Source organism: Mastigoproctus giganteus, chromosome 7, assembly GCF_048544385.1.
Source record: "Mastigoproctus giganteus isolate SK-2022 chromosome 7, ASM4854438v1, whole genome shotgun sequence".
In the NCBI taxonomy this organism is placed as follows: Eukaryota; Metazoa; Arthropoda; class Arachnida; order Uropygi; family Thelyphonidae; genus Mastigoproctus; species Mastigoproctus giganteus.
The window spans coordinates 224,515,167-224,528,865 of record NC_143581.1 but is presented as its reverse complement, the minus strand read 5'-3'; positions in this window follow the sequence as shown (position 1 = coordinate 224,528,865).

Genomic DNA, 13,699 nt, shown 5'->3' with positions numbered 1-13,699 from the left:
GGATTCTAATACTGATAATAATTGCTCATTCAAATTTGTATCGATACATTCAATTCTTACTATGGTTTGCCGAGATAAACTCAAATTTGTGTTTAATGTCCGGACATATAATTCCACAAGCTTCAGTCATACATTCTTTAATATAGTCTCCATCAGAAAAAGGCTCGTTGCTTTTTGCAATTATATGAGAAATAACAAAACTTGCCTCTACAGTAGCTTCTTGTTCCTTAGTTAGCCGCATCAACACATTTTGTTGTCTAGATAAATTTTGAATCAATCCATCAGCAGTTTTCTTTCTCGCTTCCGGAGTTAAATTGGCACCATATTCGGAATGTTTAGTATTTATTGTACTCTTTCAACACTGAGACACTCTCCCAGCAGATGAGACAAATAGTCTCGTTATTTATTTTAGCAAAAAAATATTTTGTATTCCACTCTTCATTGAAGACACAATGCTCTTGTTGAATTTTTCGTTTTTTATTCATTTTTAAAAGGGCGTAAATATTATTTTTATCGCTACTGGCACCAAGATGATAACCGAAGATAACACAAAAAAACTAACTGCAGGATGACCGTCAGAGAAAACAGATTGGAACTGCGACCGGTCAGCAGTCCTATCCTATTACTCCGACACCGCAGCAAAGTCGTTGTCATCATCACCGGTTGTCTGTTACCGTAGTTTCGCGCAGTTAGTTTATAATCGCAAATTATACAGTTATAAAAGTGCCCGTTGGCTCGCTCCGGTCCGCGCACAATTTCAAATTCTATCTCAATTTGAACAATACAGAGATGATAAAACAATTTACAACTCGACAAATTCTATAATGTATAACATATACAAATTTATTTTTCAAAAAGGCTTCGCAAAAGGCATAAAATAAGTAAACTTTTTTCGCCAATACAATTAAAGCTCGCGGGCCATAGGTTGCCCAGGCCTGTTCTAATACATTATTATTACCTACACCATTTGGCATCTCTCATATTGTGGAAATAACTTCGCAACTGTGATGGCATGTTGCATTACCCAGGTACCTGCCCACCCACTGATGATGAAGCCCACTAGCTTCGAAATGATTGTCTGGGTGGTGGTATCCATTGAAAATAAATAACAGTAGTCTTCTCTACTAGAGAAGCGTTATTTATTTGAAGTAGTGTAATACCAGCTATTTCGTTGTGAAGGCACCCACAATATGAGATACAATTAAAATGATGCCTTTTACACTACATATGTAGTTCAAATTTATGGGTGTAAACTATGGTGTATCTACACTGATATATAATTAAAATTTGATTAATTACTGTTTTAGTGAGATTGATATCTTCTGTTGTTTCACACAACCTGTTACTTTTGCACCTACAACTATAAAGTGGGAGAGGTGTCAGCTTCGCTCGTATATAGTTTGGGAAAGATATTTGCATAAGTGTTTAATTTCTTTGCAGATAACTAAGTGTGAGGTGCCAATCGGCATCACATTACATGCCAACAATCAAAATTTCCTAATTTAAACAATTACCTGACAACTATCATAAATGAATGATTTATGATTATGACAACTATCATAATCATAAATAAGAGTAAAGAATTTTAAAAAAACAAACATTCGTTAAGTAGTAGATTTTTATTGGTACCTTGCTAAATCTCTCTTATGAATAATCCCCATTAAGCAACAACTTGTGGTTTAGTTTGGGTTTATTGGCACATCAGCTAAAAAAAATGTGATAAAGCCAACCTGTCTTAACATAAACATTGCAAGAAGAGCTGGCCAAGGTTGCCTGAGGGTTATGTTAACCAGAACAGACCTCTATCTGGCTCTAAAAGCAAGATGGAATCCTATGATGTTCTGTCATCAACTGTCTCTGGAGGTTGCTGTGGCCACAGATGAAAACATTTCCAATAGGACTATTAAGAAGGCTCAATTCAAGTGGACTCTGTGCAAGGAAGTAGTGGTTTGTATCCCATTAAGCCCAAGCCACCGCAGAGCTCATCAAACGTGTCATCAACATGTGACAAATTGGGTACAGTTCTGTTTTCTAATGAGTCCGTTTTAGCCTACAAACAGATTCTAGACATTTCATCTGGAAACAAGGAATGCGGTACCATCCCTCCAACATCAGAGAAAAGGACACTTGTGGTGGGGGCAGAATAATGATCAAATGGCCACACCTCTCCATGTTTTTGATAGGGGTATAATAACTGCACAGAGGCATGAAGAACAGATCTGTAACCCCACGTGTGGCTTTTTAGGGGTGCGGTTGGCCCAGATTTTCTTTATATGCACAAAGATGCCACTGCACGTAAACCTCAAGTGGTGGAGGAATATCTTGAAACTGAAGATATCCAACAACTGCCATGACCAGCATGATCACCAGACTTAAATCTGATCGAACAAGTGTAGGACACCCACAGGCATCACATTGCATGCCAACAGCCAACTCCTTGGTGAGCTAAGGTCTGCACTGGTGGAAGAGTGTGATGTGTTTCCACAGAATCTTCTAGATGCCCTTATATTGAGCATGGTTCACTGTTGCCTGTTTAGCCATTGGAGGGGATCGTACTGGTGTCACGTGAGCATATTTTCAAGCATCTCTTATTGACTTTTGTAATGGGACCTTTTTGGTAATTCTTATACAACCCCAATAAATGTCCCTTATACCTGTCCAAAGTTTCTTGCTATCTCCTCATTTCATCTTTATTTTACAGTACACCAACCATACCAAATTTTGCCCTGCTTAATTGCAGCTGCACTTGCTACACCACATTTTCTACATGTTCAGTTAATTTTGTTGAGCATTGTTATTGGAGTGGGGTTTAATGGTGCAAGGGCTACTACGGCCAAATTGTACTTGGTGAGCATTGTAGCTAACTTAAAGTCAGCAAAATTTGTCATACACAAAACTATCTTAAGTATCCCATTTGTGTTGTTATACCAAATGGTAAATTACCAAGACATATTTTCAGATAATTGAACAGCCTGGTTCAAATCAGGCAACAGAAAACCAGATAAATTTTTTTTCATGCTCATTTCACTAAAGATACTAAACATATCCTCTGGATATGTTTAGTGTCTCTCTCCAAATCCAACAATTTTTCACTCAGTCATGAAGGGCATTAATGTAATCTGTGATTAGCAGTCAAGTCGTGAGGATTCATCTTTGCTATGTCCTCTTTTGAATTTAGCAACTGAGTTCTTGATGGTACCATATAATGGAAAATCATCTTATGTCTCCATTATGTCCTCATCAATTTGCTTCCCAGACAATCTTTTCATGTAAAAGTATACTACACCACTCTTCCTTTTATAAAATTAATTGAATATGATTTTTTAAACCTAAAATATATAACAGTTACAATATTAAAGTCAGTGCAAGTTGTTGTTATTTGGTTTTTAGAAGCATTAGCAACTAAGGCCATGTTGCTCCTGGGATATGCGGTGGTCATTTCCTGACCTTTCCGTATTTGGTCACGGGCTCGAACCCCGGTCTGATCAAGAAGCGTGTGCTACGCACTGCTGCTCCTGCCCACCTGGCTACGGAGGCGCCGTCAGTGCAAGTGGGTCCCCAGATTCCTGACCTTGTGCAGAAGCAATTCAGAGTAGTGTTGTGAGGGGAATTTAGAGCTTTATGGAAGGGATCTCAAAAATTAGATCCCAGAATTGTTATGGGTGATAAAAACATAGGTTCATCACTAGGATCCCGAGACCAAGCAAGAATCAATGCAATGGAAACACAAGGGTTCTCCCCTACCTAAAAAAATTTCTGACACGACCATCAGCTGGCAAGATTATGCCCACCATTTTTGAGATGCTGAGGGAAATTTTGTACATTCACTATTTGGAACACAAGCATACAGTCACTGGGGAGTTATATGCATCCCTTCTGAACAACCTAAGGAATGTCAAAGAAAAATGCCATGGTAAACTTTCCAGATGTGTGCTGCTGCTTTGAGAGACTGACTTTACAGAACTTACCCATCCACCTTACAGGCCGTATCTGGTCTCCAGTGACTTTGCTGTTTTGACTCCACAAGAAAAACGTGCATGTGGATGTCACATTGCTAATGAATTTTTTTTTCACTTTTTTAGTACATAAAATCTTTTCCAGAGTTTCTGTTAAAAATTTGAGAATGTCTACTGTTTCTGCATTCTTTGATGGACTAGGGCTTACAATATCGGTCAAAATCTTAATACCAGTATCTCGATATTTTTAATTTATGAAACCGGGATACTGGTATTAATACCAGTATTCCAAAAACAAACGTTTTTTTTCTCAATAAATTTTGATGACATTTAAATGCAATAAAGAAAGGAAAAACCAAGTACTGTAATTACTTGAATTTAAGTTTTAAATAAACATTTATTGAAATAATAAATATTCTTAAAAAAATCATTAAAAATACAGTTATCCCAGTAATTATCTCAGTAAAAATACTGAGATAATCGTAGACGATCTCAGTTAATATTTTCTAGGCTTTGAACTTTTTTAGCAAAAATAGTTAAAAGTATTTCATTAATTTCCGACTCAAGTTCATCTTTTAAAATCTCATTGGAGTCAGGCAATTTCTTATTTTGGAAAGAATTTGCAGAACACTGATGTTCTGTTCCATGTTGGTCTTCCATGGTTGAATTATGTTCATTTTCTGAAGGAGAAAGACATTTTATTAAGCAAAGTATAATTTTCACTATAGTATCTTTACTGAGTCTGGAAGAGAGCAAAGAGTGTAGTTAAGGAATTCTTCACATATATAAATGCAAAGAAGAAAAGGACAAACCAGATCAGACCTTTATGTAATGAACGTGGGATAGTTTTAGACACCCCAGCTGAAGTTGCAGATGAACTCAACAGTTACTTTGTATCGATATTTACAGAATAAAAACCCTTTGCGTCAATGAGAAATTCATCAATTATGGGAGTGAAGTTGACAAAAATGTAATTAATTAAACTTTCGAGCCTACAGGGGAGTAAGGCTCCTGGCATATACCTTATAATCTTAAAGGAAGTGGCAAGTGAGTGCATTGAACAATTAAAGCGTTACGAGAGCATCACTGGACTCAGGAGAGATTCTGTTGGATTGGTGTAAATTGGAACAAAGGCAATTCTAGGAGTGTAATGGGAAATTACTGACTGGCCAGTCTAACTTCAGTAGTAAGTAAAATTATGGAGGAATTCAGGATAATTTTGATGGAAATGGTATTCTGAAGGATACTCAGCATGGTTTTGTAAAGGGAAAACCATGTTTATCTAATCTGGTTAGCTATTTTGACAGGGTCACTGAAGAGCTGGACTTAAGGAATAATTTCGACGTTATTTGTATTTCAGCAAAGCATTTGACTCAGTCCCACATGAGTGGTTACTTTATAAGTTGGAGCAGGCTGGAATCATAGGGAAAATCCTCAGATGGATAGCATGATGGCTTGAGGGCACCAGGCAGAGGGTTGTGATAAATGGTTATTCCTCAGATTGGGTTAACGTAAGAAGTGGGGTTCTCCAAGGATCAGTATTGGGACTACTGTTGTTTTTTATTATCTTAAATGACATCTATGAAGGGATTGAGGGCGTGTAAAAATCAGTAGAGTTGTTAATGATCGCCGCCAAGCAGAGTTTCTTCAGAGTGACCTAGATAGACTTCCGGGATGGTCAGAAAAGTGGCAGCTATGCTTTAATTCAGCAAAATGCAAGGTCTTACACCTAGGGAACAGCAACCCCAAAATAACTTATACACTTGGTGGAGTTAAACTAAAGTCAATAGTAGAGGAACAGGACTTACGATATGGTCAGACATGAAGTTGTCCGAGAATTGTGGACAGGTTGCAATGTTGTTGCATGGTATCCTATCGATTATTTATCGAACATTTGCTAGTAGAGATAATGTCATAATCACATAAAGGTGATTTTATAACCTTTATGTGATTAAATTATAGACAATTATTTAATTATTTTTTTAAAATTAGTACCGAAAAACAGGTATTTTTTGTATCAATACTGGAAAAAAATGACTGGTATCTCGGTATTGTAAATCCTAGACTGGATAAAGAATTTTGTCTGATATTTTCTCATTACCAACAAAATGAAAAAGTGTATTGAAGTTCAGGGGAGTTACACTGAAAAATAAAAACAGATTTTTGTCTCTATCTCATTGTGTTTCTTATTTTGGTGTTTATCTTATTTTAAAATAAGATAAACACCATAATAAGCCAGAAACATTTCAAACACCTTGTATTCTCGTTATACTCACATTATATTAAATTATAATCTCAAAAGTAAAATATAAAATGAAACACTCAAGCAATTGCACAAAACAATTTTATTTAAATTTTCATCAATACATACTGAAAACACTAAAATTTAAATACAAAAAAAAAAAAAAAACAAATAGCACCACAGTCTACTTTCTCTTCTCTGTATGCATATAAAAAGTATGAGACTGACTAGTTTCTTAAAAAAATAGTGTGCTTGGCATTTGGAATGCAGTTACAAATAATAAAAAATACATTTTGAGCTATTTACAATGCTTTACAGGATGTGACTTAAATTGGAATGTTAGCAATTAACATATACCATTCTAGTTGCAAAATGTCTAACAGTTAATAGAAAGTTCTTTGTGAGCAGAAATTGATTATCAATTTATTGTACTTTCAAATAGTTTAGATTCCAGAAAAATGGAAGACGTGTTCCTTTTTTGAAACAAGGTAAAAAATAAAAATACATTGATATATATATATATATATTTTTTTTTTTCATCTCAATGCAACAAAAATATTGATATTATATGGTTTTACTTATTGCCAATCTAAGTTACATTAATCCATTGTTGATATATATATTTTTTTTTTCCCCACTTTTTTAATATATATCAAAATTTTTCCTGAGTTTCTGTTAAAAATTTGAGAAATCTATATTGAATTAGATGAAAATGGCCCTTAGAAGTTGGCAAAATCTTTTATACATGATTTAATTTGACTACGAACAGTTAACCTTGGATGACAAAAGTCAATTTAATCACTTAATTCATTACACTAGAATAACCAAAGTCTCAATCTCATTACACTAGAATTAAATTAAATTATAAAAATCTAAGTAAAATATAAAATGGAACACCCTCAAGCAATTTCACAAAACAATTAAATTTTTCAATACGTACTGAAAACACAAATTTAAATAAAAAAAAAAATAATGTTTCTTGTAGTTTTATGTAAAACTACATAAAATGTAGTTTTACATCAGACTAGAAAACCATTGGTCTAAATTTCAAAAATAAGTACAGTAAGTCCTCATTATCTGACAGTTCACTTTCCAATAATTTGCATATCTGGAGCTTCATAATTAGTGACACTGACTCATAAGATACCAAATCTAGTTATCTGATGCTTTATGTGGTACGATACTGGAATTCAGATTAGCTGTTCCCATCCCCACCCCAATGTGACACTACAGCAACAAACTATTATACGCTACAGTGAAATTCTACTTACGTGGCCAGCATTTAGTAATTTTTCCAGTTGCCATTTATGGATGTGAAGGATAGAATCTGAAAAGAGTTGACAGGAAGAAAATTGAGGCATTTGAAATGTGGTGTTACAGGAGAATACTGCATATTTCTTACTTGGATTGAAGAACAAATGAGTGGGTATTGAATAAAATTGGCAGACCTAAAATTCTTCTTCATAGCATCAAGAAAATGCAAGTTTTCTTTTGTTGATGCTATGAAGTAAGAAGGGAAAACTTTCTGTTGAAGAATATAATGGAAGGAAAAATCGAGGGGGAGGGACCTGCAACTAGGTGGAAGGATGGGATCAGTGAACGTCTGGGCATGACACTTTGATGCCACTCGTAGAGCACATGATTAATGCAGTTGGAGGAATTTGTTGGTGGCCACAGCTTCTCAGGGAGCTATATGACTGGAAGAAGAACTGTTTTGTAGTATGGAATGAGAAACTGATTTTTTGAAAGACACCAATGCTTATCATTGCAATTTACAGATAACTGTTTCCATGGGAACAGTTTATTTTTTTTTTTCCCGATTAGTTAGGGGTATGTTGATCAATGGTTCATGCTTGCTACCAGGCTAGCCCTTTGTAATTGAATACAGGTAGTTCTTGACTTTACGAGTTAATTCATTCCTAGCGCGCGCTCTTAAAGCGGGAATTTATTTCCCATAGATATAGGTTAAAAATATGAGTTATGTTCTCAACAATGAAATTTTTGTTAACTAATTAGTTTATGTTTAAACAATGATTGATTTATCGAAAGAAATGAAAACGCAGCCTGTAAAATCAAGCAAATTATAATAATAGAGAAATTATTTATGACTTACAAATGTTAAAGAATGTTTATTCTTCATCATCGACTAAATGCACACTTGTTATTGGCTCGGCACTCGTTTGTTTGTTGCACAAGGAGTCGTCTTCAGAAATGTTTCAAGAGGCGTTTGTTTCAAAGATAATCTTCTCTTTTCTTCATAAATTTCACGATTGCATGCATAAGCATTTTTTAACAGCACACGCAAATTGCAACTAACACGATTCGCGTGGAGTAACAAGTTTACGAATCTTAAAAAAAAGGAATGAAGAGAAGATTCTGAAAATTTGTTTTTTATATGATTGAAGATTTCAGTAAAGTGGAAACACATTTCACCATAATAACATAAAAACCCACACAATTCCAACTATCAGTATTTTTGCAAATGCAAGAAGATCGAGTTTACTACCTGTTTATAATTGCTTGCAGTAACAGGAAAGCCCAATAAACCGGAAGGTGCAAATTGTTTTTATTGTTTTATGATTGTGACCTCCAGAAATGTGCTTTAGAAAAATATTACAAAGGTGTTTAAAATTGATTCTTATAACAGAACACATGATAACAATGAAAGGGTAGTGCATTTTAATGATTTGAATTGGTAACTAATACAATTTACAAACCACACTCATCTCTTATATGGCCTTAAGGTTACGCTTGTGACCTTTAAACTTTTTAGACAGATAAATAGCTGAGTTATACAGCGAAAATTTCAACTTCTAAGATCTTGAAATGAACTACCAAAAAACACAATGTGTTATTGGGTTCACATTACGATACGATGGTGTCTTTGGAACTGATTAATATCGTAACGCGGTGTACACTGTATTTTATAGCTACGCACGTGGTAGTTTGGAATGTGGTATTTATGAATGTTTAACATTCATTTTTTGCAATTAATGTTCATATTTTTGATTTTGTTAATACTTGGGGAAAAAACTCTTAAAGCGAAAACTGCCTGTATTGTTAGAGTGCAACACTTGGACTTTTTCTTCTGATTTTTCTGTTTCCTTTAACCGCATCTGAAGAATAAATCCAGCGACAGCAATTTTTCTTTTGGTGAAAAAATAGAAAGCCTTTGTTACAATTCTCAAAATTAAATGTAATTAAGCATTACAAAGCTGGCTAGTCTGACACCAAAATTAGTCAAAATATAATTTAATACTGAATGTAACTCATAAGTGTAATATAAGGTATTAGGCAAGAACCTAAATTTGTAACATTGTTCTTATGGGAAAAGGGGAACTGTCATCTAGTTTGTAATGAAGGAATATGAAGTCAGATAACTGAGGACCACCTGTAGTCTGATTCTTCATCCCCCCCCCAACTTTCAATTTACCTCACATCATTGATGACTACACATATCTTAGTTCTGTTTGGACACTCACTTTTTATTTTAAAAAGAAAGCATTATTAAAAACCATACTGGTTGTTAAACCAACAAAAGACGAAGGTACAGCAAAAACAGCGATCATCATTAACTGAAGCCACAGTTACATAAAAGCATCAGAAATGAAGTTGAGCTCACTGAAGAGGAATGTTGATTGAAACATACTGTGGTAAGTGGGATAATTTCTGTTAAGGTGAAAGTCTGCTATAAGGAAATGAGCAATCAAGCCACTTGTTTTTGAAATCTGCATATGCTAGATGACGGCTTTAACCTTACAGTAATGCAATTGGCTAGTTAAAACATTAGGAGTTTTTATCGAAGTTTAATATGATGCAAAGCCAACTACTCTAGCAAATAAAAGTAACAAAACTGCCCTTTTTTTTGTCTTTTGTTACTACAAAAAGCAAAAAAAAAAAAAAATTGAGAGATAAAAAACTACTTTATGTGATAGCTAGTCCTTATATGAATAAATGATATAGCAATATATATTTATCATAGCAGCAAAATCAGAATACAAAGAAGTTTGAGTCCTCAAACTTTTTTTTTGTATATTTAACAATAAACTACCTCTATATTTTACATAGTTCTACTTTTATCTCAACCTCCTTCCTAAACACAAAAAAGTCACAGATTATAGCCAGTGTAAATAAAAAAAAAAAAAATTTTTTTTGCATATTACAGATAGTACAGCCTTTCATGTAGATACTGCTACTCTTATTACGAAAGAATAATGATAATAAGGCTTAATATTTGCCGATTTTCCTAAAAAGCACCATCTTTAAATACCATAAAATACATTAAATAACACAATCAATAATAAGTTAAACAACAAACTAACAAGAGTTTATAATTTTGGAAGAGAATTTAATTCAAGATTAAGAGAAAAAAACATTTCTGGTATAAACTGAAATGACATATCTTTCCATTTGTTTTTTGGGGTGGGGATAAAACCTCTTCTCTGCATCTGCTCCTGGAAAAGACTACCAATGTAATGAATACAGTACATATATGATCTAAATATCTTTCATTTGCTAAGATGTTTTGTAGTGGTTTAGGAGTACATCCTATTTAGAAATGGCACTGATCCATTGAATATATATTGACAGTCTGACAATCCATATGCAGTCCTTTTGTTTTTTGAAGAGATAACTATAACAAATTACGCTTAATAACCAACTCCATATTACATTAGCAATACTGAAGCTACTTTCTGCCGACTATGAGCCATGAAACACAGTTCCAAACATTTGTTTATGGCTTTTGTAATGAAGGTTAGTTTACTTAGGAAACTATGGGTGGCATCCAACCAAGGGTATTTCCAAATAATCAAGCTGCATGAAACAGGCAATTATGAAAATGCCTTATGGAAGAAAATTTTAGTGACCAACTTAAATTTGACTATTGTGGAATGAACAACAGAATTCAGTTAAATTGAAATGCTATCAACAGGATAATTAATTCATATTTGCTGCAATGTGCAAATCTACATTTGTTCAAATAGTTACATTGCTTATTTTCATTACATCCTTGCAGTATGTATTATTTCTAAACCTTTTATTGTATTTTCCATTTTTGCAAATTTTATATACACATCTTCAAAAAGGCCTCTAAGGTTGGGAGAGTAATACATATCCAGAATTTAAAACAAATACACCAACTGTTTAACTATAATGGTTTAATACTGAAAATTATAAAATGTATCAAACGATACTACACTGTAAAATAATATATGCAAAAAACTGATTTACAAAATAAAATATACGATAAAAATTTTAATATACAATAAAATAAAATATTGACCAGGCGCATAGGTTCTGGGACCGTAAGTGGCTGGAGAGTTTGTGGATAGGCTCGTCTGAGAACAACAGTATGAATAGGGACAGGGGTGTTCGATTTCACCCCCTACTGGAAGCCGTGGTCCTGGCAAAAGACAAGCGTTTTATATTTCCACGCTCCCGAGCCGCTTCCGGTTCTGGATCGTATGGAAGAAATATTGAGCATGCGCCTGGTCAACCACGTGTGCTGTGAGCCTGTTACTTAAGGATGTGTTGCTTAAACATCATTGTTGTTGAGAAAGGAGGCGGAAGCCTCCGAAAGCTTCAGTCAATGTTTTATTGCTTTTAATTTTAAATATTTTATTTATATTTTATTGTATATTAAAATTTTTATCGTATATTTTATTTTGTAAATCAGTTTTTTGCATATATTATTTTACAGTGTAGTATCGTTTGGTACATTTTATAATTTTCAGTATTAAACCATTATAGTTAAACGGTTGGTGTATTTGTTTTAAATTCTGGATATTTATATACACATTTCTATTCCTCAAATATTTGCATTTAATGATTCTTTAAGAAAGATAGTGGACCAATAAAATGGAAGCACTTTTCCCTGCATAAACTCTGTGCAATCAGAACAACTATAGTACCAATAAAAGAGATAACCAACCAAACTCATAATCACACTAACTCTTAGGCCCTGCTACACAAGAATAACCACCAAGAAACATTCCACCAGATATCTTTTAAGCCTTCAACAACCAAGTATAAAATAAATCTCAGAACCAGCACCTTACATGGTACAAAATAGTAGAACTCATAAAACTTCTCTCCCTCCGAGATCAGCCAACTACAGTCTTGATTGAAGAGTTGTATTTCCTTATTGAAAATGTTAATATGTATACAAAGGGAAAAATATATGTATTTTACACTACTTGTGTGTGTGTGTTCATAAGTGCCTTATAAATATTCTTAAAAAATTTAATGTTTAAGAAATACCAAATCTTAATGTTTGGGATGCTACACTATTACCATAAAAGCTGGAGGGGAAAGAACTGATTTCCAGTTACAAAACTAGGACAATTATTGTTTAACCTTACATTAGAATCCCAGCATACACTGTTTCATTGAATTATGACCACCCCAAACATAATAGACTATATTGCATGGCTTGCAGTATATAAAGCCAAATAGGTTTTTACACTAGAGCAGTGGTAATGTGCATCTGGTCATGCAAGTCAAAGTGATAAAGTAACAGTCATGGGACATAGTCAAGAATCACAGAATTTCCAAAGGGCATGATTGAGAGAGCTTGTGCTTTGGGTGCTTCCATATGAGAAACAGCACGTCTTGTCGGTTGCTAGTGGTCCACTGTGGTTAAGGTGCACAAAGAATGGTGCTGAACAGTTAAACCAACTCCTGCTGACAGAACTGTAAGGGATAATGCAAGGTGGATGTTTGTGGTGAGAAAATGGTGCAGCACATTGTATGGGTTCAATGGCAGGTCACTGTGTGACAATTGATTTTGCAATATAATGTGGGGAATACAAGAACAATGTCCCAATTGACAATGCACTACACACTCAGGATGTATGGTGTTCCACAACAACAAAAAAGAGACCCTCTCCTCACTGATCACTGTCAGCAGCAAATGGTGTGGTGTCAACAACACGCTGGTTGGAAATGGGTGTGCTGGTCGTACAAGTCCAAATACCTGGTGCAACATGCCGATGAATGCCTTCATGTATGGCACAAGCAACACAAGTCCATAGACTCATTGTGCATGGTGCCCACTATCTGGGCAAGTGGTGGTGGTTGCTCAATAGGGGCATGTTTTGATGGCAAGAACTAGAACTCACTAGTGCATAGAGACCAACATTTCACTGGTGAGGTTTTACAGCTCTCAGGAGACCACACAGACCCTGCCATGTTGCATTTTTTTCCCAGACAGAAACGGATCATCCAAGACAATAATGTGCTATGTCATCTGGCCCACACTGTGCACAAGTGGTTTGAGAACACCGTGAAGATATCACCCACCTTGATTCACCTTATCTCAATCCAGCACCTGCGGAATGCAAAGTGAGGCATGTGGATGCCACCCTCCTCTATTCCAGTACTGTGTGGAAAGCCCAGGCAGCATGGCTACAGATGCCTATGGATGTCTTCAGACAACTAGTGAAGTCGGTGCCTAGGCAAATAGTAGCTGTTATCCATCCAGTAGCCCAAAACAGTATTA